The 25,616-nt window shown below is 34.0% G+C and overlaps 1 long non-coding RNA gene across 1 annotated transcript; it reads right to left on the bottom strand.

The window, feature by feature from the left end:
- Positions 1–225: 225 nt before the first annotated feature.
- Positions 226–3,468, bottom strand: LOC138339025 (uncharacterized). Its single transcript, XR_011212010.1, has 2 exons — positions 3,213–3,468; positions 226–471 (listed from the first exon to the last, which is right to left on the bottom strand). It is a non-coding gene; the product is annotated as an uncharacterized lncRNA (long non-coding RNA).
- Between the last annotated feature and the right edge of the window lie 22,148 nt (positions 3,469–25,616).

The raw sequence follows: 25,616 nt of genomic DNA, 5'->3' as shown, positions 1-25,616 counted from the left end.
GCTTAGTTATTATACTAACAACGGTATTAAGAGGTATAACAAAGAATTTTTGACCGGCATCGTTGACCTCTTAGAGGTCACAGACAATCCTACATACGTCATCGCTACTTCATCTAGGTTAATTTTAGTGGAAAATTGAACTTTTTTTACATAAAATTCATATAAGACATTCTACTTAAAATCATAAACATTCACAATCAACCATGTAATATTAAGATTATCAAATAAAAGAAATAGTTCAATAATGCATTAAGTGTATACTTGTCAAAATGGCAACAATACAATGTCTTAAATAAAATGAGAAAGAAACACTAGTGGAAAATACTCCACTAACTCAAACCTATATCTAAGCTAGTTTATAATGGGCAAGCGTCCTTGAAATCACGTGGACCTACAAAGTACGGATGATATTCCATGTCTGGATAGCTGCAGTGTCATCTCGTAAGCTCTAGCGTCCACGTTCACCTTCACCTAAAAGTATAGAGTTCTATGAGATTAGTACACACTTTTACTAAGTATGGGTATATACAAGCACACACCAAGGGCATTCATTATTACGAAGAGCTCATTCATATCGATATGAAATATTGAAAGTAAAGTCATCAGACTTGCCATTTTCGGATTAGGAAAGTCATGCCATGAGAGTAACATGCATCATCATAGTTATAATTTCTCAAATAGCACATAACATATTACACATATCATATCACATAGTTCATATAATTATTTCCTATTCCACGAGACCTCGGAATCACGGACTTGACATTAGGACTTCCATAGATGAGGGCTCAAAAAATGGGACCTCAACTAGGAAACCTTAATAAACAGACACAGAGTCTGCTTCATTCATTCATATGTACTTTATTTTCATTCTTTCATATAGTAGTGCAACTACCAATCATACCTAAGATATAGTTTAAGACTCTCATCGGGTTCGTTGTGTAATGATCAAGAATAACCTAGTGTTATTACTTAAATCTAGCTCTCCTCTTTATTATCCTATCCTAACACCTTCGGTATCCTTCATTTCATTATGTACCTTCGTTGAGGCTGGTCTCATTCTTTCTATGGGAACTTTAACCTTAGCAAACATAGATCATGTGAGCATCAGAAAATCTAATGTGTAACCCCCCCCCCCCATCAAAAGAGGTGGAATCACCGGTAAAAGTGAACCAAAACATGTTACCATATATAGGGAATTGAACCTTGCTAGATCCATTTATTGTTAGTATAGGTTCAAAGACAAAGACATATAAGGAGACCCATACCGGCATTGTGGACAATGTCATCTCATGAGGTTTACGTGAACCTCCGCCCTTCACGGAAGAAGGCATCACCACCGCTCATAGCTAGCCTATCGGTGCTCAATATAAAATTCCATTACATAAAATTCATACATCATGGAAGCTCACTTCTAGCATGAGGACATCATAGCATATTAAATGATTCTCATCTCATCAATAGTAATAAGTATGTATTTACTTCAATACTTTCATTAGAGTGTTCGTAGAGACTGATCTCTTCATTAGCTTTACACTCTCAGAAGTGAGTACGTTTTGGTAACATTTACTTAGGATCATTTGAGATTGCTCTCATCTTGTACATTAGCCTCTTATCATATTGTCACCTCATTCATTAACTTTAACACATTTGGTTTTGATAATTACTCATCCATTCACGTGAATGTTCATTTCATCATATGTAAATGCACTTGGCCAATTAGTGTGTTTCACACTCTTACTTAACTCTTCTAAGGTTACATCATTTTATCACATACATTTTAGTGTGACTTACTTTTAAAGGTATGCTAGACTTATGAGTCCATACGACAAGCCATTAGGCTTCATTCATAGTTTATCTAAGTGATTCATGTTTACTCAATATAATGTGGTACAAGACTTATGCATCTTGTACATATGCCAAGGTATTGATTTTGATCTTTAGAGACGGCATTTATTAAATATATTTTTACGTATGACTTATGTGTCAATACGGAATTGGGCAATGGAACCCGATTTCGGTCCTTTTTGATTTTAAGGCAAGGAGTTTGTGGGTTTAATCCCCTACAAGCTCATTATTTTTTAAAATTTATATTTTAAATTTCTCACCTATCCAAGAGATTGTGGGTTCAATCCCCACTCCCCATATTTATGTTCTTCTTTATTTTTCTCCTAACTCTCTCCTCAATTCAAGAGGTTGTGGGTTCAATCCCTATTCTCCACATTTTATTTTCTCCTTTATTTTTCTCGTAACTCTCTCATCCATTCAAGAGGTTGTAGGTTCAATCCCAACACTCCACATTTTATTTTTCTCCATTTTTTTAACCTAATGGGTTCTATCCCCACTCTCCACATTTTATTTTCTCCTATATTTTTTTCCTAACTCTCTCATCCATTCAAAAGGTTTTGGGTTCAATCCCCACTCTCCTCATTTTATTATCTCCTTTATTTTTTTTCTAACTCTCTCATCCATTCAAGAGGTTGTGGGTTGAATCCCTACTCACCACACCTATTTTACCTTTATTTTTTCTCATGAAATTTGTATGTAACTTTTATTTGGTAAGGTAATGGTTTCAATCCCCAATGACCTCACATTTAATTTTTTTTTCAAATCATAGCTAATTTTCCTCATCCTTGACCGAGACTCCAATCAAATTTCCTATTAATCTTTTGTCAATTTTTGTAGCTTTCATGTCATGATATATTGGGTTCTATATTTAGTGATTTCACTTATTTTACATTCAATTTTCAATTAATTTTGTACTACTTTGTTTTTCCGAACCCAATCTACCAAATGAACTCATTTGGTGCATCTTTAAGTGAAATCTTTTTATGATTATATTCTGCAATGAATTACCATTAAATCTAGAAACATTACACCACTTTTACACCTCATGATTTACACAAAAAGTCGAACATAAAATTAAACAATAAAAAAATATCATTTTTAGGCTTAAAACTGAAAATCATGTCACAACACACACATACATTTTTCACGAAATTTCGGCAGACATACTTCATAATTCATACAATTCCGAACATATTATCAAAAAAATGACACTTCATACCTAATCTACTATAAACCAACCTAAGATCAGTGCTTAGCGCTAGTGACAGAGAGCATGTAATGGGGAACAGTCCTAGTTTCGGAACAAAATTATATGAGTCTTAAGTGTCTGTTTGGAAAGGGACAAAGCGTGATAAAACCCATACCTGATTTTAACGTGGTTCAACACTTGAACTTGCTGCCCCAAAACATCGCCAAATTCATGTCCAATCCTGAACCTCACACCTTACCCGGATACCGTATTACAATCTGCTTAACGTGTTCGGATTGCTTTCTCGTTTGTGTTTTGCGTGCAAGTTCTTCAAGTGTTAAGAACTTTTGTTCTTTGAATTTTTTATGTCGTTTGGCAGACAGAAAGAAAGTGTGAAATGAGAGAGAGATAGACTTGAAGGAGAGAAAGATAAACAAGAAAGAGGTGACTTAGGATTATGTGAAGTAGTTTAGACTTAGTCAACTAGGACTCTTTCAAACTTTGAAAATCTTATTTAATTAGTTTAGTGAAATGATCATAATACCCTTACAATATCAGATTATAAACCTAAATTTAATCCACTTAAATGTTTTATACCATCCAGGTTTTAACCCGTGACGTCCCCATCGCGAAAACGGGTCCCTCCGGGTCGACCCGACCCAAAACGCCCCATTAGTTTATTAATTAATATTAATAACCTGATTTCCATTTTTCTTTAATAAGTATTTAAATATTACTTTATTAAATTAATTAACCAATATAAATAATAAAGCTTAATCATGTCTCCCACCTTGGTTTGAATCTGGGTGTAGCAAGATTTTTGCTCAATGGTTTATTTCGGCCGTTTCTCTCAAAATTTCCCCTCTACCTTATTATTAAATAATTAATTATATATTTAGGGTAATTATGATATTACCCTTAGCCCAGAAAAAGGCTATTTACCCCTAGACCCTCCAAACTTATGATTTCCCCTTTTCAAGTCCGGTAAAGACTCATCCGAGTAAATCGTCATATTTGGGAGCCCTACATGGCTAGAACAAACATTTCCTATCCCAAACAACTCCCCAAGCTAGTTTGATTTTCTGTTGCAAGGGTTCACTGGTCTTTTTCTACGCGCATTAATTTGTGTGAACCTGGTCTAATGTAGGCATTCTAGATACGTTAGATATTACTTAGCATAGTCATTTTTAGTTTTGTAACATTATACCCCCCTTAGGGAAATTTGTCCCTAAATAATACTAAACACCATTTTTAAAATAATGAGGGTGATTTTCAAAAATATGTGAACATATTTGAGAATTTACTATTTGTTAATTTCTATTTCACACTTACTCATGATATTGCATATTACTCAAGCTTATCTGAAGCTTCATATTTGAGATTGAGGAACTTCCTTCTAAATCACACTTAACTTGATGCACCTCACATGTCAGGCAATACAAAAAAATCATGTCCATGCTATTTAAAAATAGCAACATGACATGAAAACATGAATTCATTTTAACTCACATAGTGCAATTTTTACACATTTGATTTTGGACTAACAACACCAAGTAGACTATTGCACTAAAACATAGAGTTTCTTGAATAAAACCAGCCATAGGAGGAGTATATCTAACCCCTTAGATAACATCTTGTTGGCCTTAAGATTTGAAACTAAATGTCTTTGTTTGATTGGTCCACACCCTGCCCATTTATACCCTATCTTATTTGGCAACTTTAACCTCACCACCCTAGTTTGATAGTCCATGGTACCATAACACTTATGGAGAAAATCCATACCTAAGCTATTCAATGCATTTTATTTGGTGAATATCTCATTTACATATTAGTAGGTTGGTCACATCCTTGAAACCTACTAGCAACTTCTTATTAATAGACTAAGGAACTCCTTCCTAAACTAGTCTTATCAAAGCATACAACATAAATAAACACAAAAGTCACATAAGTCAGCAGTCAACATGATGACTCCAACATATTAACTTCATACTAGTGCGTAAAATCACACACATGAAAAACTAATTTAGTTTAAGCACCTGAGACATCACCATATGTGTCTTCCCCTACACCCCTAGACATGAGTGTGAAGAATCGTTGCCTCCTTGGAACCTCTTCACGAGGATCATTCGACTGAACTTTCTCCTTCCCTTTTCCTCGACCTCTCATATATGGACAATCCTTTATAATGTGACCTGGTTCTAGTAACAAGAGATAGAGCCCCTCCTATACTCTCCTCCATGAACGTTGCCACACTTTCTATGAGGTGGCCTCTCCCGAGGTGTATCTACTTTATTGTTTCTCTTAATTCTAGGCCCGGAATACATATCATAGCGACCCTTGGATGACCTTTACTCCCCTTGGTGGGAGAGTCCCTTCTTAAAACAGGCTTATCCCTGATTTCATTAATACTCTTCCTTGAACAAATTTTCTAAGCTTGCCTTGACCTCTTCCCTGCCCTTATATGCTTTCTCTTCCTGTTTTCCTCCACTTGTTTTACACAAACCATAAGCCTGGAAAAGTCTATTCTCGTATGCAGCATAGATGCCTTACACTCCTCCTCGGTATTATCAAAAATCTTAGATCCAGTGTAAATGGGAGGATTCATTCTCATAAAGTCCCTTAACGTTGTAGCTATGGTGCTGGCAGGTGGGTTTTTCCTGGTAGCACCCTGTTGCTCTTCCTGGTCTGTCATAGTCTTAGCTTGTAAGGTGATGGATTGGGCCATCTGTACAAAGAGTGTCTTAACTTCTCCATCTGTCAACCCAGTTGGGTTAACAGACATCTCCCTTCCCGCACGTGGAGCCTGGGGAGGTTCTTGAGTCACCGCAGGAGCTTCTCCTACAATGTCTCCGCCTGCATTTCTCCTCGTATTCATTTTTCTAAATATGAAGAGTCGATGTTAGATACGCTCTTAACACCAAGAAATCAGACATTAGAAAAGGCACGATAACATCAGAAGAAGAGAATTTTTCCTATGCATCATGTAGTCTTTAATTTATGATAGTGGTGCACTTCACTACCATGACATAGAAACTACTCGATGTGGTTGATGAGAACTATGATCCTCAAAACTTAAGCTAATGCTCTGATATTAATTTTATCACGACCAGGGTCTAGACCACTGATAAGACCAACGTCGTTGACCACTCAGAAGTCGCAGACAAGCCTACATAAGTTATCTCTACTTCAGCTTGGTTAATTTTAGAAGAAAATTTGATCTTTTTTTACTTAACATTCATATAAAACATTCTGCATAAACTGATAAACATTCACAATCAACCATGTAATATTAACATCATCAAATGAAAGAAATAGTTCAATACTGCATCAAGTGCATACTTGACAAAATGACACAAATACAATGTTTGAAATAAACTGAGAAAGAAATTCTAGTGGAATATACTCCACTAACTCAAACCTATATCTAAGCTAGAATATAATAGGTGAGCAACCTTAAAAGCATGAGGTCCAACCATGTTCAGATATTATTTCATGTTTGGATAGCTGTTGTGTCATCTCGTAAGGTCTACCGTCCGCCTGCACCTGCACCTAAAAGTATAGAGTTCTATGGGATTAGTACACCCTTGTACTATGTATGGGTATATGCAATCACACACCAAGGACATTCATGATTAAGAACCGATCTCCCCTATCGATATGAAATATGGAAAGTCAAGTCAGTTGATCTGCCAATTTTAGATTAGGAAAGTCATGCCACGAGAGTAACATGCATCATCATAGTTATAATTTTGCAAATAGCACATAACATATTACACATATCATATCACATAGTTCATATCATTATTTCATATGAAACGAGACCTTTGAATCACGGACTTGACATTAGGAATACCAAAAATGAGGACTCAAATTATGGGACCTTTACTAGGGATCCATAATTAACAAACACATAGTTTGCTTCATTCATTCATATGTACTTCATTTTCATTCTTTCATATACTAGTGCAACCAACAGTCATACCTAGGATGTAGTTTAAGACTTTCATCGGGATCGCGGTGCAATGACCAAGAATAACCTAGTGTTATTACTTCAGTCTAGCTCACCTCTTGATTATCTAGTTCGAACATATTTCGTATCGTTCATTTAGTTATGTGAATTCGTTGAGGCTTACCTAATTATTTCTTTTTTAACTTTAAACTTAACCGATATAAATCATATGAGTATCATGAAATTCAGTGTGTAATCTCCACATCGAAAAGAGGTTGAATCACCAGACAAAGTGAACCAAAACATGCTAGCATATATAGGAAGTTTTACCCTGCTTGATCGCTATATTGGTTGTATAGGTTCAAAGACTAGGAGATATAAGAAGACCCATACCCTTCATGCCAGAGAGTCTCATCTCATGAGGCTTACATGAAACTCCGCCCTTCCGGATCAAGTCATCACCGCTCATAGATAGCCTATCGCTGCTTAGTATAAAATTCCATTATATTCAACTCATACATCACATAAGGTGGCTTCTAGCATGAGGAAATCAAAGCTTATTAGATTATTTCTCATCTCATCATTAGTATTAAGTAGCATTAACTTCATTACTTTCATTAGAGTGTTCATAAAGACTGGTCTCTTTATAAACTTTACACTCTCATAGGTGAGTACGTTTTAGTAACATTTACTTATGCTCATTTGAGATTTCCCTTATCTTTCACATTAGACTCTTATCATATTTTAACATCATTCATTGACTTAAACACATTTGCTTTTAATAATTACTAACCCCTTCACGTGAATGTTCATTTCATCATATGCCAATGTACTTAGCCAATTAGTGTGTATCACACTCTTACTTAACCGTTCAAGGGTAACATGATTTCATCACATACATGTTAGTCTCACTTGCTTTTAAATGTATGCTACACTTATGAGTCCACACATACAAGCAATGAAGCTTCATTAGTAGTTTGTGTAAGAGATTCATGTTAACCCAAGATTATGTGGTACAAGACTTATGCATCTTGTAAATATGCAAAAGTTTTGATTACGATCTATAGTTGCGTCATTTATTAAAAAATCATTTACGTATGACTTATGTGTCAACACGGAATAGGGAAAGGGAATCCGATTTCAAATCCATTGAACAACACTTAATCTTATTTTGGACTTGATGATTGCGTTTTTCAGATTGGGAGACCCTAGTTCGATTTCCATCAACCCCATAGTATTTCTTTCTTGTTCTCCTCTCCTTTTTCATTTTCAAGAAGGGAGGTCGTGGGTTCAATCCCCCACAAGTTTGTTATTATTCTTTTAATTTATCTCTTAACTTTCTCATCTATCCAAGAGGTTGTGGGTTCAATCCCCACTCTCCACATTTATTTTCTCCTTTATTTTTCTCTTAACTCTCTTATCCATTCAAGAGGTTGTGGGTTCAATCCCTACTCTCCAAATTTTATTTTCTCCTTTTTTTCTCCTAAATCTCTCATACATTCAAGAGGTTGTGGGTTAAATCCCCACTCTCCACATTTTATTTTTACCTTTAGTTTTCTCCTAACTCTCTCATCCGTTCAATAGGTTGTGGGTTCAATCCCGACTCTCCACATTTTATATTCTCGTTTATTTTTCTCTTAACTCTCTCATACATTCAAGAGGTTGTGGGTTCAATCCCCACTCTCCACATTTTATTTTCTCTTTTATTTTTGTACTAAATCTCTCATCCGTTAAAGATGTTGTGGGTTCAATCCCCACTCACCACATCTATTTTTTCTTTCATTTTTCTCATGAAATTTTTACATAATTTTCATTTGTTGTGGCCATGGATTTATTCCCCAATAAACTCACGTTTTAATTTTTTTAATAGAATAGCTAATTTTCCTCATCCTTGACCGAGACTCCAAATTTTCAGCAAGCATGAAATTTTGTCTCTTTTAATCCATTTTCCTCTTAATCTTTTTTTGATTTTTTTTAACTTTCATGTAATCATGTCTTTGGATCAATCATTAGTGATCTCACTTATTTTACATTAATTTTTAACTGTATTTTGTATAACTTTGTTTTGCCGAACCTAACCTACCAAATGCTGGAAATTTGTTCATTATTTTAAGCTTCTTTTTATGATCATTCATATGTTAATTCTTAAGGCATTTCGTGGATCATTTGGTGCATCTTTAAGTGCAATATTTTTATGATTATGTTCAGCAAAGAATTACCATTAAATCCAGCAACATTACACCACCAATACACCTCATGATTTACACAAACATTCTCACATAAAATTCAACCATAAAAAATATATCATTTGTAAGGCATAAAACTGAAAATCATGTCACAGCATAGACATACTTTTTTCACGAAATTTTGGCAGACATACTTCATCGTTCAGAAAATTCCGACCACATAATCATGAATATATTATCACGAAAATCACACTTCATTCCAAATCTACCAGCAAACATACTAACCTAAGATCAGTGATAGGGTCTAGTGATAGGGAACATATAATGGGGAAATCCTAGTTTTGGAAAAGAATTATCTAAGTCTTAAGGGTCTCTTGGGAAAGGGACCAAGAGTAACTAAACTCATACCTGATTTTAACGTTGTTCAACACTTGAAATTGCTTCCCAAAACATCTCCAAATTCACGTCCAATCCCGAAACTCACACCTTAACCGTCTAGCGTATTACGTTTCGCTTTACGTTTTCGGATTGCTTTCTTGTTTGTGTTTTGCATGCAAGTTCTTCAAGTGTGAAGAACTTTTGTTTTCTGATTTTTTTCTCAAATTTGGCAGCCAAAAAGAAAATGTGAAATGAGAGATAGATAGACGTGAAGGAGAGATAGATAAACGTGAAAGAGGTGAGTGGCTTAGGATTAGATGAAGTAGTTCAGACTTAGTCAACTAGGACTTTTTCAAACTTTATAAATATTATTTATTTAATTTAGTGAAATTACCAAGTCAGATTTTAAACCTCTATTTAATACACTTAAATGCTGCTTTCATAGTGGTTCGAACACGTGACGTCCCCATCGCGAAAATGGGTCCCTCCGGGGTGACCCGACCCAAACCGCCCCATTAATTAATTAACTAATAAAAATAAGATGATTTTACTTTTTGTTAAATCATAATTTAAATATTAATTAATTAAATTAATTTACCAATATAAATATTCAAGTTAAATCATTGCTCCCACCTTTCTACCCAAAATGCCAGTCCTTCATATTAATTAAATAATTAATTACATATTTAGAATAATTACAATACTACCCTTAGCCTTGAAAAGTACCATTTACCCCTAGACCCTCTAAAATTATGATTTCTCTTGATTACGTTCAATAATGACTCATGAAAATAAATCTTTATATTTGGGAACCCTACATGGATGGACCCAACCTAACCTAACTCAAGTAACTCCCCAACTTAGTTGGATTGGCTTTTGAAAGGGTTCAGAGGTTTGTTTCTACGCGTATCAATCCGTTTGAACCTAGTCTAATCTAGGCATTCTAGATACATTAGACATTACTTTGCATAGTCATTTTAGGGTTGTTACAATCGATTTATGAATCTCCTTCAGGTAAATTGAATTTTTATACCCAGCAATATTGTATTTTCATAATACATCAATGTAGTCTATGATATACATCTCAGATTTTATGGTGTACTTGTATATATATATTGAGAGGTTTAGCATGTTTTCAGTAAGCATTTATTTATAATGAATATATGTTAACTGTGTATACTAAATAAGAGTTGGTAGATCATGAGTTGAATAAATCGAAGATAAGTATTCCTTCTTACTCCCTTTCACACCTGTGTTTTGTTTAGATTTCCAACCGCATACTCGTATGTTCAATGTACTGATGTTAGTTGGCCTGCATTTGTTTATGATGCAAACGCAAGGAACAACGATCATCACGCGGATTATTGTTGTTCTAGATTCAGATCCAAAGTCAGTGGTGAGCCTTTTTATATTCCGGAGGACATCCATTTCTTTTCTGTTTAGTAGTTTTGTTTTAGGATGTTATGGGGTCTCTACCAACATCCCTCTTCATTAAGTTTAAAGGCTTCGAAGACAATAGTATTTCATTGTAGAGTTTATCGTTGTATGCTGAGACTTGAATGCCGTCATGGCCAGATATTATAAGAAGTACTTTCCTTTAAACTTGTCTTATTTTTCGTTTAAGTTCAGTTTCCATGCGATTAGCGTTTACCCAATATTATAGTAAAGTGAATACACACTCGTTTAGAGATTCCAATATAGGTGCATAGCCTTAAAGTATCAGTTTTGGACCTAAAGGGGAAATGATAACATGAGGAACCAAGTCAAGTGTTCTGAATCAGAAAGTAATATGTTCCATTAGAATTAAAGTGATATATCAATCCATTCGTACACTAGTGTATTCCTAATTTTTTTTCATTATAATATCCGTTAATGTCTTGCATATTAACATTATGTCCATAAATATAATATTACACTTTACAGAGATTCACAACTATGTCAAATTCTCATAATAAGAGATTGAGACTTTATCCAATTGATCTAAATCTTACTCTGGAAAAAATTATGAATATCAATATCATGATATAAATCATTTTATATAAGCACTCATTTCTCATCATATGCTAAGTCTCACAAAATTCATGATTTACCTTCAATGGATATCGAAACAATGTTATGTCATGCCTATTGTTATATCATATTTATTAATTGAATAGTGCTTATGATACTTCACCCTATGCTTTTTCAATTATCATTTTTTAATTCTGATAGTGATAGAGATGATTAGTTTTATTCCTTAAGAGCATGGTGGAAAGTTTTGGGGAATCTAGAAATCCATCACTTGTATCAATTATTGCATTATAGTCCTATTAGTATTTCATGACAAATATATATACGTTTCATGTCAAATAGATCCATATAAAGTATGACTCATGTTCAAATGTGTATCATTTATAAACCTTGTCAAATAAATCAAGTTCTTAAAATTTATTAGTGCTTTATGTTCAAATGTATTAAAAGAATCGTACCCGTAATTTTTCGTAACAACCTTTGGGTCATTTTCGTTTTATGCCACCTATAATGAGTAAACTTTTGAGGCACTTTTTCTTTTTGAGACTACTCATAACACACCAGCTACAATTGTATGAGGTACTTCACATAGTGTAAGAGATGGTACAAATGCTAGAGTTAGGGAGCTTGAGTTAGTGGTCATGGTGTCTTTCATACTAGTGTGAGTGCGGACATTTCTATGTTATACAGGGTATATCAGAGATAAAGGCCTCAGATGTAGTGATCGCAAGTAACGTTCTAGTCCATCATCATTTTGTTATTGTATTATTTTATTTTAGGGTCAACATATTCTTATATGTCTACTTATTTCTCTACAAGTATTGATCATGTGTGTGAGTCCATATTATGCCTATTAGTATCTCTATTCTGGTAGGTGATTCTTTAATGGAGGATCCGATGTACTAGTATGGAAGGGTAATTTGAGTTCATACTCGAAGGGAGTGATATCTTCTCTTGATACTTTTCATATAATGAAGAAGGAATGATTATATTATTTCGCCCATATTCATGATCAAACAAAGTATCTATCTCATTTAAAGACCACGGGAGTGGTGAGAGAGTTCATATATTTGTTTTCTATCGACTTGTTAGGCGTTCATCCACACATAGACATTGATTTTTGGATTGACTTGGTGCTGGTCACTAAGCTCGCCTCCATTCATTCTTATTGGATGGCTTCGAAAGAGTTGAACGGATTGAAAGAAACATAGGAAGACTTTTTGTAGAAAGTATTTATTCTACCTAGTGTTTTACCATGCGGTGGAATGGTCTTAGTTGTGAAAAAGAAAATGGTACCATAATGATCTGTATATACTACCAGTAGTTGAAAAAGACTACAACTAAAATAAGTATCCTATTCCTCAAAGTGATAATTTTTTATTAGCTTAAGGGTTCGTCAATGTTCTCCAAGATTGACTTGAGGTAGGGTTACGGAAAGCATACCCCAAACGGGTCTGGGAGGACTAAGACAAGACCTTAACATTCGTCATTACATGTTATCACTTAGAATTGCAAAAATTAAATACTTTAAATACTATGTGAAGTATACTTAGACTTTATACATAACAATCATGAAAGCATACGTACGATTTTCTAAAAACTTTCTCATATTAAAAACCATCTAAAGAGTACGAATCTGGTCTTAGCCAATAAAAGTCAATATGCCATATAGGCCTTAATACAAAAGAATCCAAAAACATAATGGAAATATGAGTACTATTAAAATCTTCTAAAGTCTTCGCAAGCTAGAATATGAAAAGATAGCATCATCGAACATTAGGATCGACGAAAACTTGGAGAAAGAGTTCCAAGCTTCTTCAATCGACCTTCTTAATATTTGATGGCCGGACCCTACATTTGTAGTAATATAAATTAATGGGGTTATTAATCCACATGTACTAACTATGGGTATATGAACATAACATCTTAGGACATGCACAAAACGGAGTCAACTTGGGCAATGTCTAGTCGGGGGCCCATAACCCTACAAATATTAAGTAGACCCTTCAAGTAACCCTATTCAACATCGATTTACATGTCTTTCATTTTACATAAGGGAACATTCTCCTTAAATTAAATCACACAATGTGATTTAATATGGAATCTGGTGTCATAGAACACCATACCGAAAGAAGGTGGTCTACCGGTCAAAGTAGAAGCAAACATGACATAGGTTTCTAGGTGTATCCACAAATTAGTATCCTATGATCGCAACTTAGTTCAAGAAATAGGAGATGTATTAGAGACTTATAGTTCTACATTACATGTAAGCATCTATCTCATGAGAGTCATTATGATCCTACCTTCAAATTAGGGAAAGGAGGCCTCCCATATATAGTACATCAGTGCTAAGTTTAAGTCCCTTTTTTATTAATCTTTAAATCATCAATTGTTCATAAATCTTATCATAGGTAATAGGACATTAAATCCTTGTATAAACATGATCATGATCTCTTTAAGATTAGATGAGAATTTCCTTTCATCATAACCCTTCGTTTGTGATATTAACATATCATAAATCATATTGTGAAAGTATACAAGAGAATATCAAAAATTTGAATTATCGTATTATTATCATAATCTCACGATTATCATTTTCACATCCCAACATATATACATATAATCATATACATACATCATTAACATTGTAACATCATTTATACACTAACATATATATTGTTGAGTAATCACCACTATAAAAGACTTACCTCTTGTTTCCGAGATCCTTAGTCAAGAACTTATGTTCAAGTTCCAATAATCATATAAAAACATAGTGAAATACTCGATATCATAGCCAATACTAACTCTTCAACTCCTAAACAAGACTAGTTCGTAAAGTAGAATAAGGAAAAAGGGTCATTAAAGCATTCATTCTAGTCATAGTCCCAATCCCAACAATTACGTGTTATCAATTAGTAGTATAACTCATTTGATATCATAAATTGAGAGAGAAATCATGCATCACACGATATTCGAACATTATTAATCCAATACTTAACAATTTGTGCGAAATCAACCATTGAAAAGAATTATTTTTTATCGATAGTAATAAATCTAGAGTTTGGAAGAAAATCTATTTTATAGAGTAAAAGCACTAGAATTTGAATTTCTTGAAAACTTTCCTTGAGAGGAACTTTTGGCAAAAGGAATACAAAGAGTGAAAAAATCATACCTTATTGACGAATAATCCACGAATTTAGGAAGAAAATCTTGTACCATATTCTACCTATATAATGTCTTTTCACAAGTTTTGGACTTCATCTGACACTTTGAAACCTTCACCAAACATCGGGACGTAATCTAGTTCAAATTAGCTAATTTCCGGACGTCAAGGTTTTGAATCTAACCTTTTATAAATAAGTTTATTACATTAATATAGGTCTAGAAATACAATTCTAAAATATTATTCAATATATTAAGCTCTAGTCTAAGTCATGACATTTCCGGAGTGTTACACTAAGTGTTCGAGGTGTTGATATCCCAATAAATGCTTTTATGACTCGTTAGGGGCATTATGAGTTTGTGGTGATGGACTTTGGGTTGACTAGTGACCCGACTACTTTTATGGAGTTGAATAACTGGATATTTTTCCTTAATTAGAATGTTTTGTGATTGTATTTACTCGCGATATCTTAGTTTATTCCAAGAATGAAGTTGATCATGTTATTCACATGAGGATTTTACTTTAGATGCTCTTAGAGGAGAACTTATACACAGTATTCTCCAAGTGTATGTTTTTGCTTGAGTATGTGTCTTTCTTGGATCATGTATTGACAAAGGAAGGTATTATGGTTGACCTATCAATGGTTTGGACAATTTGTGCTTGGGTGAGACCTAATTCCCCTAGCAAGATTTGAAGTTCACTATATGGGCATGTTATTATTGTTGGCTTTTCAATATTTTATCTACCATAGTAGCTCCAATTTATGGGATTTATGCAGTTTTTGATGATTGACAAGTAAGAAGAAACATGTTAGTCAACACGGTCCAACGGTACACGGTCATGAGCTGTTGATTTCGAGAAAGCTTCTAAGATGAATTAAGACAACATGTACAGAGAAAGGAATGGATAATGTTAATTTCATGAGAAACCCCAAGAAAATAAATATCTTATGAATTGAATAGAAAAAATGAATGAGTTTGAGTTGAAGAAGGGGTATAAAGAGGCAAGTAGTTTTAACTGAAGGAGGAATTTCACTTAAAGTAGAACTCCTAATGTTACTGTTGAATTGAAGTGCTGGGGTTCTACTGCAATACAACTAAATCAATGAATGTAATTCGAAGACGACGTCCAAAGAAGGTAGGAATTTGAATTTAAGAAGGACACTTACTTGAAGTAGAACCCTAACTCAAGAGAGTTCAAGTCAATAAGGAGTTTGAAGTGAACAATAACTCTATGATAAATTGTTCTTAAATAGAAGTAAAGTTTTTCAGAATACGTGTGCACTTACAGAGCAAAAAAAAAAGCGATTGAGAAATTCACTTCGCAACTGCTACAGGTAAACTGAAGGAACGTAACGAAGAACCTGTTCCTTTACAGAGTTTATGTATTAGAAGTTTTTCGTTGAAAATGAGTCTTGATGTAATCTTAATAAAGTGTGTAATAAACTGAACTAGTAATGTTGTTTTAGGGTTGTGATAGCTCGAATAGTTGGAAACATATACCTTATGAGGCTTATGTTGAAGGTTAGGAATTAGTGCTAGTTCATTGGATTACAAGAGTTGTAATTCAAATCTATAACTTGAAGTTAAGGTAGGTTGCAAAGTTTGTAATCTATCTTTTGTGGAGGCTCGTTGTTGATTTAGTGAAGTTTGAGTTAAATCCTATAAGGGTACAAGTCGTGGTTTTTGCACCTTTTGAGTTGGGTGTTTCCACGTAAAAAAAGTGTATTTTTACTTACTGTCTTTACTTCTTTGTTTGAGCACGTTAGGAAACTTTTTTCACACTTACGTGAAAAGTTAAAATAAGTAAATTTTTAGGTCGTGTAGAATATCACCATTAACTAAGTAGACTAAGAAGAATGGTATTTCTTTGAACTGATAAGTGTGAGGCAAACATTTAAAAACTCAATGAGGTATTAACCTCCACACCTATCTTAGTATTACCCTAATAAGGTGTGTTATTTGTTATATTTTGTGATGCGTTGGTGTTTTTCTAGGTGGTGTATTTTTGCAAAAAGGGAGAGTCATAACATATGCTTCTCAAAAACTAAATGTGAATAAAATGAACACCCACACTAAAGAATTGACCTTAAAACCTAAGAACATTGAAATATCACCTGATATGAACTTATACACAAATGAAGAGTGATTTAGGTCTTAGCTTAGAATATTTTTGAGTATTACAATATCTCCCCCCCCCCCCTTAGAATTTAAGAATGGAAGGGAAAGGATTTACTTCTACTATCTTTCTTACGTAAGAACTTTTCTACTAACATAGTCTGGACTAAATCATACCGATAGTATTGAAATCATCCTAGATATCAAATAAGATTTTAAGCTTATAGGTCATGGGAACGACTTTCTCTGATTTACAATAGCAATAGAGTTATTAACCTCAAACGTTCTCAACAAAATTTGTCCTTAACTTCTGAAAATGAATGTCACGTCTTGACTTGGCGAGTCATCATAGAATCTACTAAAATGACTTGACCAATACGAAGAATAACAAGTAGTGAGAATTAGGGTAAAACTAAACAAAAATCAATACTAATATAAGAAAAGAAAGAATTAGAAAGCAACCCAAAGCTATATCAAATAGATACATTCGCAGAATTTGAAAACCATGAGAATAGATATGTCTAAAAAAATAAATACAAGTCCGCAAAGTGGAACATGACAAACTGTATTAAAGTCAAAAGCTAATCTAACATATATACAGAAGAAGACAGGTTGATCAAGGACGCCAAGTGCTCACCATCATAAATGATATTTCAAAGTGACAAAGGATGACATATACGATCATTGCAATTAGATGGTACTAAGCCCTGAAACACGAGAAAATGTAGAGTTTAGCATAAGTATCAAAACAAAGGTACTCAATAGGGAACATAGGGAGACCGAGCAAGAAAGGTAAAGATTAGAACATTCATTAAATTCCTAAAATAAGACTCAAATAATTATTCATTTGTCAATAAGATTGAACTGAGTGATTCTTATATTTTATTAGGTGTTAAGATAAATTCTTTAGTGTGGGGATGATTTTGCATAGGAATAAAGGTCTCAAGAATCTCCTGGCACAAAGTTGATTTGAGCGCTTTCATAACGATTGAGTTTCAATATGAAATATTACGTGGGTAAACTTCAAACAATCATATATATTAGAACATATAGAATTAGCTGGACCATGACCTATCAAACTAGTGGTCTTTGAGTCATTTTTATGACAACGCCATGTTTTCTTAATCTCGAGCTTGGGGGAAGAAGTTATACCCTTTCAGTGATGTATCTCTATTTAAAGCATCTCATTCGTTTTTAGAAAGGAAGATTGGTATTTTCCTTTTCTTACCAAGCCTATCAACGTTTTATTCACCCCATGTAAGTTTCTAATCAGTATTAGATAACTTTTTCATGTTTCTAAACACTTATTGATTTAGAGCGGAATTGGAAGCGTTCTTTGAAGATCTGGGTTACTTTTGATGCTTATTATTTGCTAGAGGCAGGGGCAAGTTTGTCATTTGTATATCTTTATGTTGCAAATAAGATTGAATTTCTTCCCCAGAAAGATTAAGAACCCTTTTGTGTTTTGTATACCTGTTGGGAAGTCTATTATAGCAAAACAAATCTATCGTGATTGTCTTATTTCCAACAATCACAAAAAAACCATGGATGACCTAGTTGAGTTAGACATGGTAGAATTAGATGTCATTTTAGATATAGACAGGAATAATGCCTATTATTTGTCAATAGATTGTAGAACTGAAGTTTTCATGTTTCACATTTCTAATGAACTAGTTATAGATTGGAGTAGTAGTTCATCAGTGCCTAAGGGTCATTTTATTTCATGACTTAAGGAGACAAGGTTAGTTTCAAAGGGTTGTATCTATAACTTAGTCCAAGTTAATGACTTATGTACTAAGGTACCTCCCATTCAGTCATTTCCTATAGTAAAACAGTTTCCAGAAGTCTTTCATGTTGAATAACCCAGAGTCCCTCTTGAGAGAGAAATAGATTTTCGAATAGACATAATTCCAGATATTTGTCCTATATCCATTTCTCCATATAGAATGTCACCACCAGAGTTGAAATAGCCAAAAGAAAAGTTGAAACATTTGTTAGACATGTTTCATTCGACATAGTGTCTCACCTCGTGACGCTTTGCTCTTATTTGTGAGAAAGAAAGATGGCTTCCTTAGGATGTGTATAGCCTACCATCAATTAAAGGTTACCATTAAGAATATGTTTCCTCTTCCAAGATTATTTATTTGATGAACTTAAAGGTGCGACCAGTTTTTTCAAAAGTAGACCTCATATCTAGATACCATTAGTTTAAAGTTAGGGAATCCGATATTTGGAAGATAACTTTAAGAACCAGATATGGGCATTATGAGTTTTTGTTCATGTTGTTTTGTTTAGCTAATTCACCAGCATCATTGATGGACCTTATGAACAGAGTCTTTAAACCTTATATAGATATGTTTGTTATCATCGTCATTGTTGACATACTATCTATTCATGAAATGAAGAAGATCATGCTAGCCATCATAGAATAGTCTTTCAGACTTTTAAAGGTAAGGAGTTATATACTTAGTTCTCAACATTTGAGATTTTGCTTAAGTCTGTGGCATTTTCGGCGACATAGTATCCGACTATAGAATTAGAGTAGATATCCAAAAGATAAAAGCAGTTAAGAGTTTGCCTAAACCCACGCCTCTAACAGATATAAGGAGTTTCTTGTTTGTCTAGCTACTATAGAAGGCTTGTTGAGGGGTTTTCCTATATATCATCTCCTCTGACCAAGCTGACATGGAAGACTGTTAAGTTTCAAATTTACAAAGCTTATAAGTAAAGCCTTCAGGAATTGAAAAACAGGTTGAGTATTGCCCCGATTTTGACTTTACCGCAAGGTACTCAAGTCTTTTTGGTGTTCTATGAGGCATTTAGAGTTGTTTTGGGTTGTGTTATAATGCAGAAGGGAATGGTTATAGCTTATGCACCCGGGTAGTTGAAAATTCATGAGAAGAATTATCCAACCCATGACATAGAATCGACAGATGTAGTTTTTGCTTTAAATATATGGCGACACTACATGTATGGCGTTCTTGTTGATATATTCACTAATAGCAAGAGCTTAAATTATGTGTTCCCTAGTAAAGAGCTCAATATGAGACAGAGGAGGTGGTTATATTTACTCAATGATTATCACAATGTGTATTCTTTACCATTCAGTAAAGGATAATATGGTTTTCGATGCTTTAAGCATGTAATGTATGGGGAGCACCGCCCATGTTCAGCAAGAAAAGAGGCAGTTAACCAAAGATGTGCACACATTTTCACTACTATGAGTTAGACTTATAGATTTCACAGGAGGAATAGTAATGACCAATGGGGCAGAAACATCACTAGTGTTAGGGGTGAAATAAAAACAAGACCAACACCTCATTTTGCTTGATTTGAAAGCAAATGTTTTTAAGCAAAGAGTACTAGCTTCCGAAAAAGGGGGAGATGGTGTGTTGAAGTACCAGGGTAGGTTGTACATACAAACGGTGGATGGGATCCAAGAGAGGATCAAAGAGGAAGCTCATAGCTCAAAATATTCCATCCATCCGGGTTCGACAAAGATGTACCATGATTGAGAGAGTTATATTTGTGGGATGATATGAATAAAAGTATTAGTGAATTTCTGGCCATGTGTCTAAATTTCTGGCAACTAAAAGTAGAGCCCCAAAAACCTGGATGGTTGACTTAAAATATAGAACTTCAAGAATGGAAGCGGGAGATGATTAATTTAGACTTCATCACAGGGTTACCAAGGTCTCTCATGCAGCATGATAAAATTTGGCTAGTTGTAGATATAATGAAAAAATCAACCAAATTTTAAATGATAAAGAATACTCATTCAGTAGAGCATTACAGAAAGTTATACATTCAGACGGCAGTGAGACTTCATGGAGTCCCAGTTTTTATCATTTCAGATAGAGGTGCAAAGTTTTTTGCACAATTCTGGAAACCTTTCCATAAAAGTTTCGGTTCAAATGTGAACTGCAGTACTGATTTTCATCCTCAAACGAATGGGAAAGGAGAGCGTACTATCAAGATATTGGAAGATATATTGAGGGCTTGTTTGATCTATTTCAAGGGACATTGAGATGATCACCTACCTCTCATTGAGTTCTCTTACAACAACAGTTATCATTAAAGCATCTTGTTGGTTCTATAGGAAGCTCTTTATAGGAGAAGATGTAAATCTCCTATTGGGTAGATAAAAGGTGGCGAAGCAGGGTAGTAGAAGGAAATAGTTTACGAAGTTATGGAGAAGGCGAAGGTGATTTAAAAGAGATATAAAATGGTACAGATTCGTAAAAAATCAAACACAGATGTTAGTAGAAAACCGTTTGTGTTTGAAATGAATGATTAGGTATATTTTAAGGTTTAACTTATGAAGGGTGTTATTATGTTTCATAAGAAGGGAAAATTTAGTCCCTAGTTTATTGGACGTTATCGCATAGCCATAACGAAGGAAAATGTAGCTTATAAGATAGAGCTACCACAAGAGTTAGCAGCAATTCATTCGGTATTTCACATCTCTTTGTTGAAAAAGTTCATAGGTGACCCTTCATTTATTGTACCAACTAAGAATGATGGGAATAAACATAACTTATCTTATGAGGAGATTCCAGTTCAGATTTTTGATCGCCAAGTTTGTAAGTTGAGAACAAAGAAGGTTGCATTAGTCAATGTCCTGTGGCGGAACCAATTTATTGAAGAAGATACTTAGGAAGCTAAAGAGTATATAAATAAAACATATCCACGTCTCATTGAAACAGTAGAAGATGCAGTACAAGATACTAATTCTCTTCTGAGTATTAAATAAGTTATGAGCAAGCATGTTCTCACTCGCTGTTGTTTGATTGAATGTTGAACTTTATGTTTCTATGCTAAGCGTAGTGAAAGCAATCTCATTAGAGGCGATAGGTCTCAAGAGGGAGATATTGTAACATCTTGCAACTATAAATGGCTAAGAATAAACTAAGAAACTAAAAATATACATTTTTGGTAAGAAAAGGAAAAATATGGAAAATTTGTCTATGTTAAGAAAATGAGTTTTTCCTCATTTACAAATAACCATAACATCTAGCTTAGGATGAGTTAGAGGTTGTTCGTGATATGGTTTGAAAGATCTTTTCAACCTCATGCAGTTTGCACAATTTTGATATCGTATGAGTAAGTTCTGCCTTTTGGAAGATGAATTGTTTGATTGAGAAAAGTTCAAATTCGGATTTTAAGAAGGGCAAACTAGTGTTTTCTCTAAATAATTTCCTGATTCATTTTTAGGGTATTATTGAGGTAAAAGAATCTAAATTATTTCTATTTGAGAAAGTTAGAATTACGCATACGGCTTCTAGAAAAGAGAAAAATATAAAGAAATGGACAAAACTCAAGAATTTGCCAAAAACGTCAAAGCTTGATAGTTGAATTCGTCGGGGGTGATTCCTATAAAGGTATGTGAGATCGTTTAATGTGAGGTCCATTCACCCACATGCCAAACTTCTTTCAATTCAGAAATTGGTGAGTTGTTTACATGTTGGTAGGTGAAGTTCTTGAAGTACATTGTCGAATTCTTGTTGGCTGATTTGTTGAATGACTAGTGTTAATTTGATTCATAATTCTAGGTTGTTTTTTGATTAAAAGGTATTGGGTATTGATGGTACTAATGTCCTAAGTGTTTTGGAAAATAACCATTGAAGTTTAGAGGTTATAGAGATTAAAAATGAAGGAGAAAGGTCGGAGATTTTCTAAGTAGGGGCTAGAGCGCCGCGCCCGCCAGAGTGCCACAAAATTTCTTCGGAGCTTTGGCCTCTGGCGCATCGCGCCATCCATAGAGCCACAGAATGTTCTCAAACCTTTGAGGGCTGGCACTCCACGTCTCTCAGAGTGTCAGGGACTTCAGTTCTCCTCATTATTCCCCCACCTTTTCGTATTAATTCCTATGTGATGTACCTATGTTTCTTAGGTTATTTAAACAATGTAAGGTACATCTAAGCATAATGAAATTTACACACTCTAAGACATTTTTTTGAACAATATGTTGCTGAAAATTAGCACTTATCGTTCCAAGTGCATCAATAATCTCATTTCAGCATCAATATAAGATATCATTGTGCTACCTAAACATATGTTTGTATTTTGTGGATTCACATTCAAATTGTAGTCAATAATTGTCATATTTCAATTAGCTATATCAAATATTATTTTGTTATCTGAATGTGTTGTTTATTGAGCTACATTGAGTTCCAAGTTGTATTTACTTTAAGTATGACGATCCCAAGTGTTAAATTCCAAGTAAGGCCTATGATTAACGTTTCCTATAATTAGGTGTTGTAGTCTTTGTGAACCAAACTTTTCCAATAATGTTCTATACTGATCTTGTTGATGCACACCACAAAACCAAAAATTTTCATTAATGGTCTATACTGATGTTGTTGATGCATACCACCAACATTTATTTTAATTGTAAAAAATGGGTTATTTAATGAAAACTCAAAATTGGGGTTGTGGGGTTGAATTTGAAATTGTGGAGGATAGAGTTTCTCTTGAATTGAACTCTCCCCACTAGAAAAAATGTTGCTAGTACTGGCAGTTCAAAATTGAAACTCTAGTGCTCTTCTAATTTGATTAGGAATAATATTTTTAAGACGGGGCATTGTCCCATATTTTCTATTGCTACCCTTTGTTGAGATTCACATAAATATTTTTTTCCTGATGTACGATGACTACTTTTGCACTCTTTTAGAGATCTCAAATATTTGAAAGGATATTTCTTATATTTTGTTTTAAGAATTGTGGCACTTCTAGAACATATAATGAAATTGCAGCTAGACAAATGTTAACATAAGATTATCAACTCCCCCCCCCCCCCAAATAAAAAAGATATACATTTTTATGTACGAAGTCTATCGAGTGTATAACATGTCTATAACAAGAATAAAGACTAAACAATCTAATTTGCTTCTTCTATAAGCACATAAATACCTTTATGAATAATTAAAAGAACAAAGACTAAACAAATAATGTTTTGTAAATAATTTCCTGATTCATTTTTAGGGAATTACTGGGGTATAAATAGTAAATTATTTCAGTTTTAAAAGGTTAGAATTACGCTTAGGGTTTGGAGAAGAGAGAAAAGAAGAAGAAAGGGACAAAAGTAAAGAATCTGCCAAAAATGTCAACACTTTGCGAGTGGAATTTGTCGGGATTGATCCCTATAAAGGTGTGTGAGATCATTTTGTGGTAGTTCCATTCACCCACACACCGAACTGGCTTCAACTCAGTGATTCGTGAGTTGTTTACACGTTAGTATGTGAATTTCTTGAAGAACAATGTTGAATTCCTGTTAGTTGAGTTGTTGAATGCCTAGTGTTCATTTGATTTTTAATTATGGGTTGTTTTTTGATTTAAATATATTGGGTATTTAGGGTAATAATGTTCTAAGTGTTTGGGAAAATAACCATGGAAGTTTAGAGGACTTAGAGATGAAAAATGAAGGAGAAAGGTCAGAGATTTTCTAGGCAGGGGCAGGGGTGCCGCACCTTCCAGAGCGCCAAAAAAGTTCTTTTGATATTTTGCCAATGGATCCTTGCGCTAGCCAATGTGACACAAAAAGTTCTCTAAACTTTGAGGGTTGGAGCACCGTGCCTCTCAGAGCACCAGTGACGTCAGTTCTCCCTATTCTTCCCCTACCTTTTCGTACTAACTACTAAGTGATGTAGCTATGTTTCTTAGATGATTCCCACACTCTAAGGTACATCTAAAAATCATGAAATTATCCATAAACATGAGATCATGAACCTTGAATCCATAATGTAACTCAAGGAAAGTTATGATCAAATTCAAAGAAGCTAACAGTAAATTTTAAAAGTGAAGAAACTAGTCTTTTCTCGAAGTTTTCAAGAGTCTTTATTAAATGTTTTAACTTTTTTTAAAGATCAAGTTGCAAATTTGGCAAAGAGTAAAGAGTTGAGTTCATTTGTCAAAAGTTAAAAAATAACTAATTATTCTCAAAGAGTTGGAAACCTTTTCACATTTTGAGAAAGAAAGGAATATGAGACTTCCAAACGAACCTTTGCCTAGTTAAAGTAAAGAGGAAACTATGATTTCCAAGAGAGCTTTTAAAGTTAAGTTCAAATAATTAACACAAACCAGAGAAGAAGTTTTTTAAAAACCATATGATCTAAATATGTTTTTGAGTAGTATTGAGTGAAGTTATTCTTGTGTTTACTAGAGCCAAGATAAGTCTTCCTTCTAACACTTTTAAAGCTTAAGGTTTTTTAACATTTCAAACCGTATACTCGTACATTCAATGTACCGATGCCTGCTAGATGCATTATTATGATACAGACGCAGGTAACCAGGACAATCATCATCCAGCGCCTCATTGATCAAACCGAACAGTCAAAGTATGGCCTTATATTTAGTTGTAAATTAGAGTAAGGGTTACGGTGGATTTTTAATGGGACAGGCTAATGGTTATTAAATTGCATGATTTTCCACTGTGAATAATGATGATTATTTGTGACGTGACAAGTAAAATCATATGGCATGGTTGGTGGCAGTAGTAAAAGTTAGGGTATTAGTGAGCCAACAAAAAAAGTGTGGTACTTTTTAGCAAAAACACAAGCAATTAATATTGTTGTTCTATTTCAGATAGTTAAGAGGTATTTTGACCTTTTTCATTTTTGATTAAAAGTTTTCCTTTTAAGATAAAGGACTGTTTTTTCTTCCTTCTACGAAAGTTCTTCAATATTCACCTATTATTATGAATTTTTTATAGAGCACCAATCTTTAAGATACTTTTATTTCCCCTGTAATTTCAAAGAAATAAATTTGAATGTACTTT

This window comes from Solanum lycopersicum, chromosome 10, assembly GCF_036512215.1.
Source record: "Solanum lycopersicum chromosome 10, SLM_r2.1".
NCBI classification, from domain to species: Eukaryota; Viridiplantae; Streptophyta; class Magnoliopsida; order Solanales; family Solanaceae; genus Solanum; species Solanum lycopersicum.
This window is presented reverse-complemented; position numbering and strand designations above follow the sequence as displayed.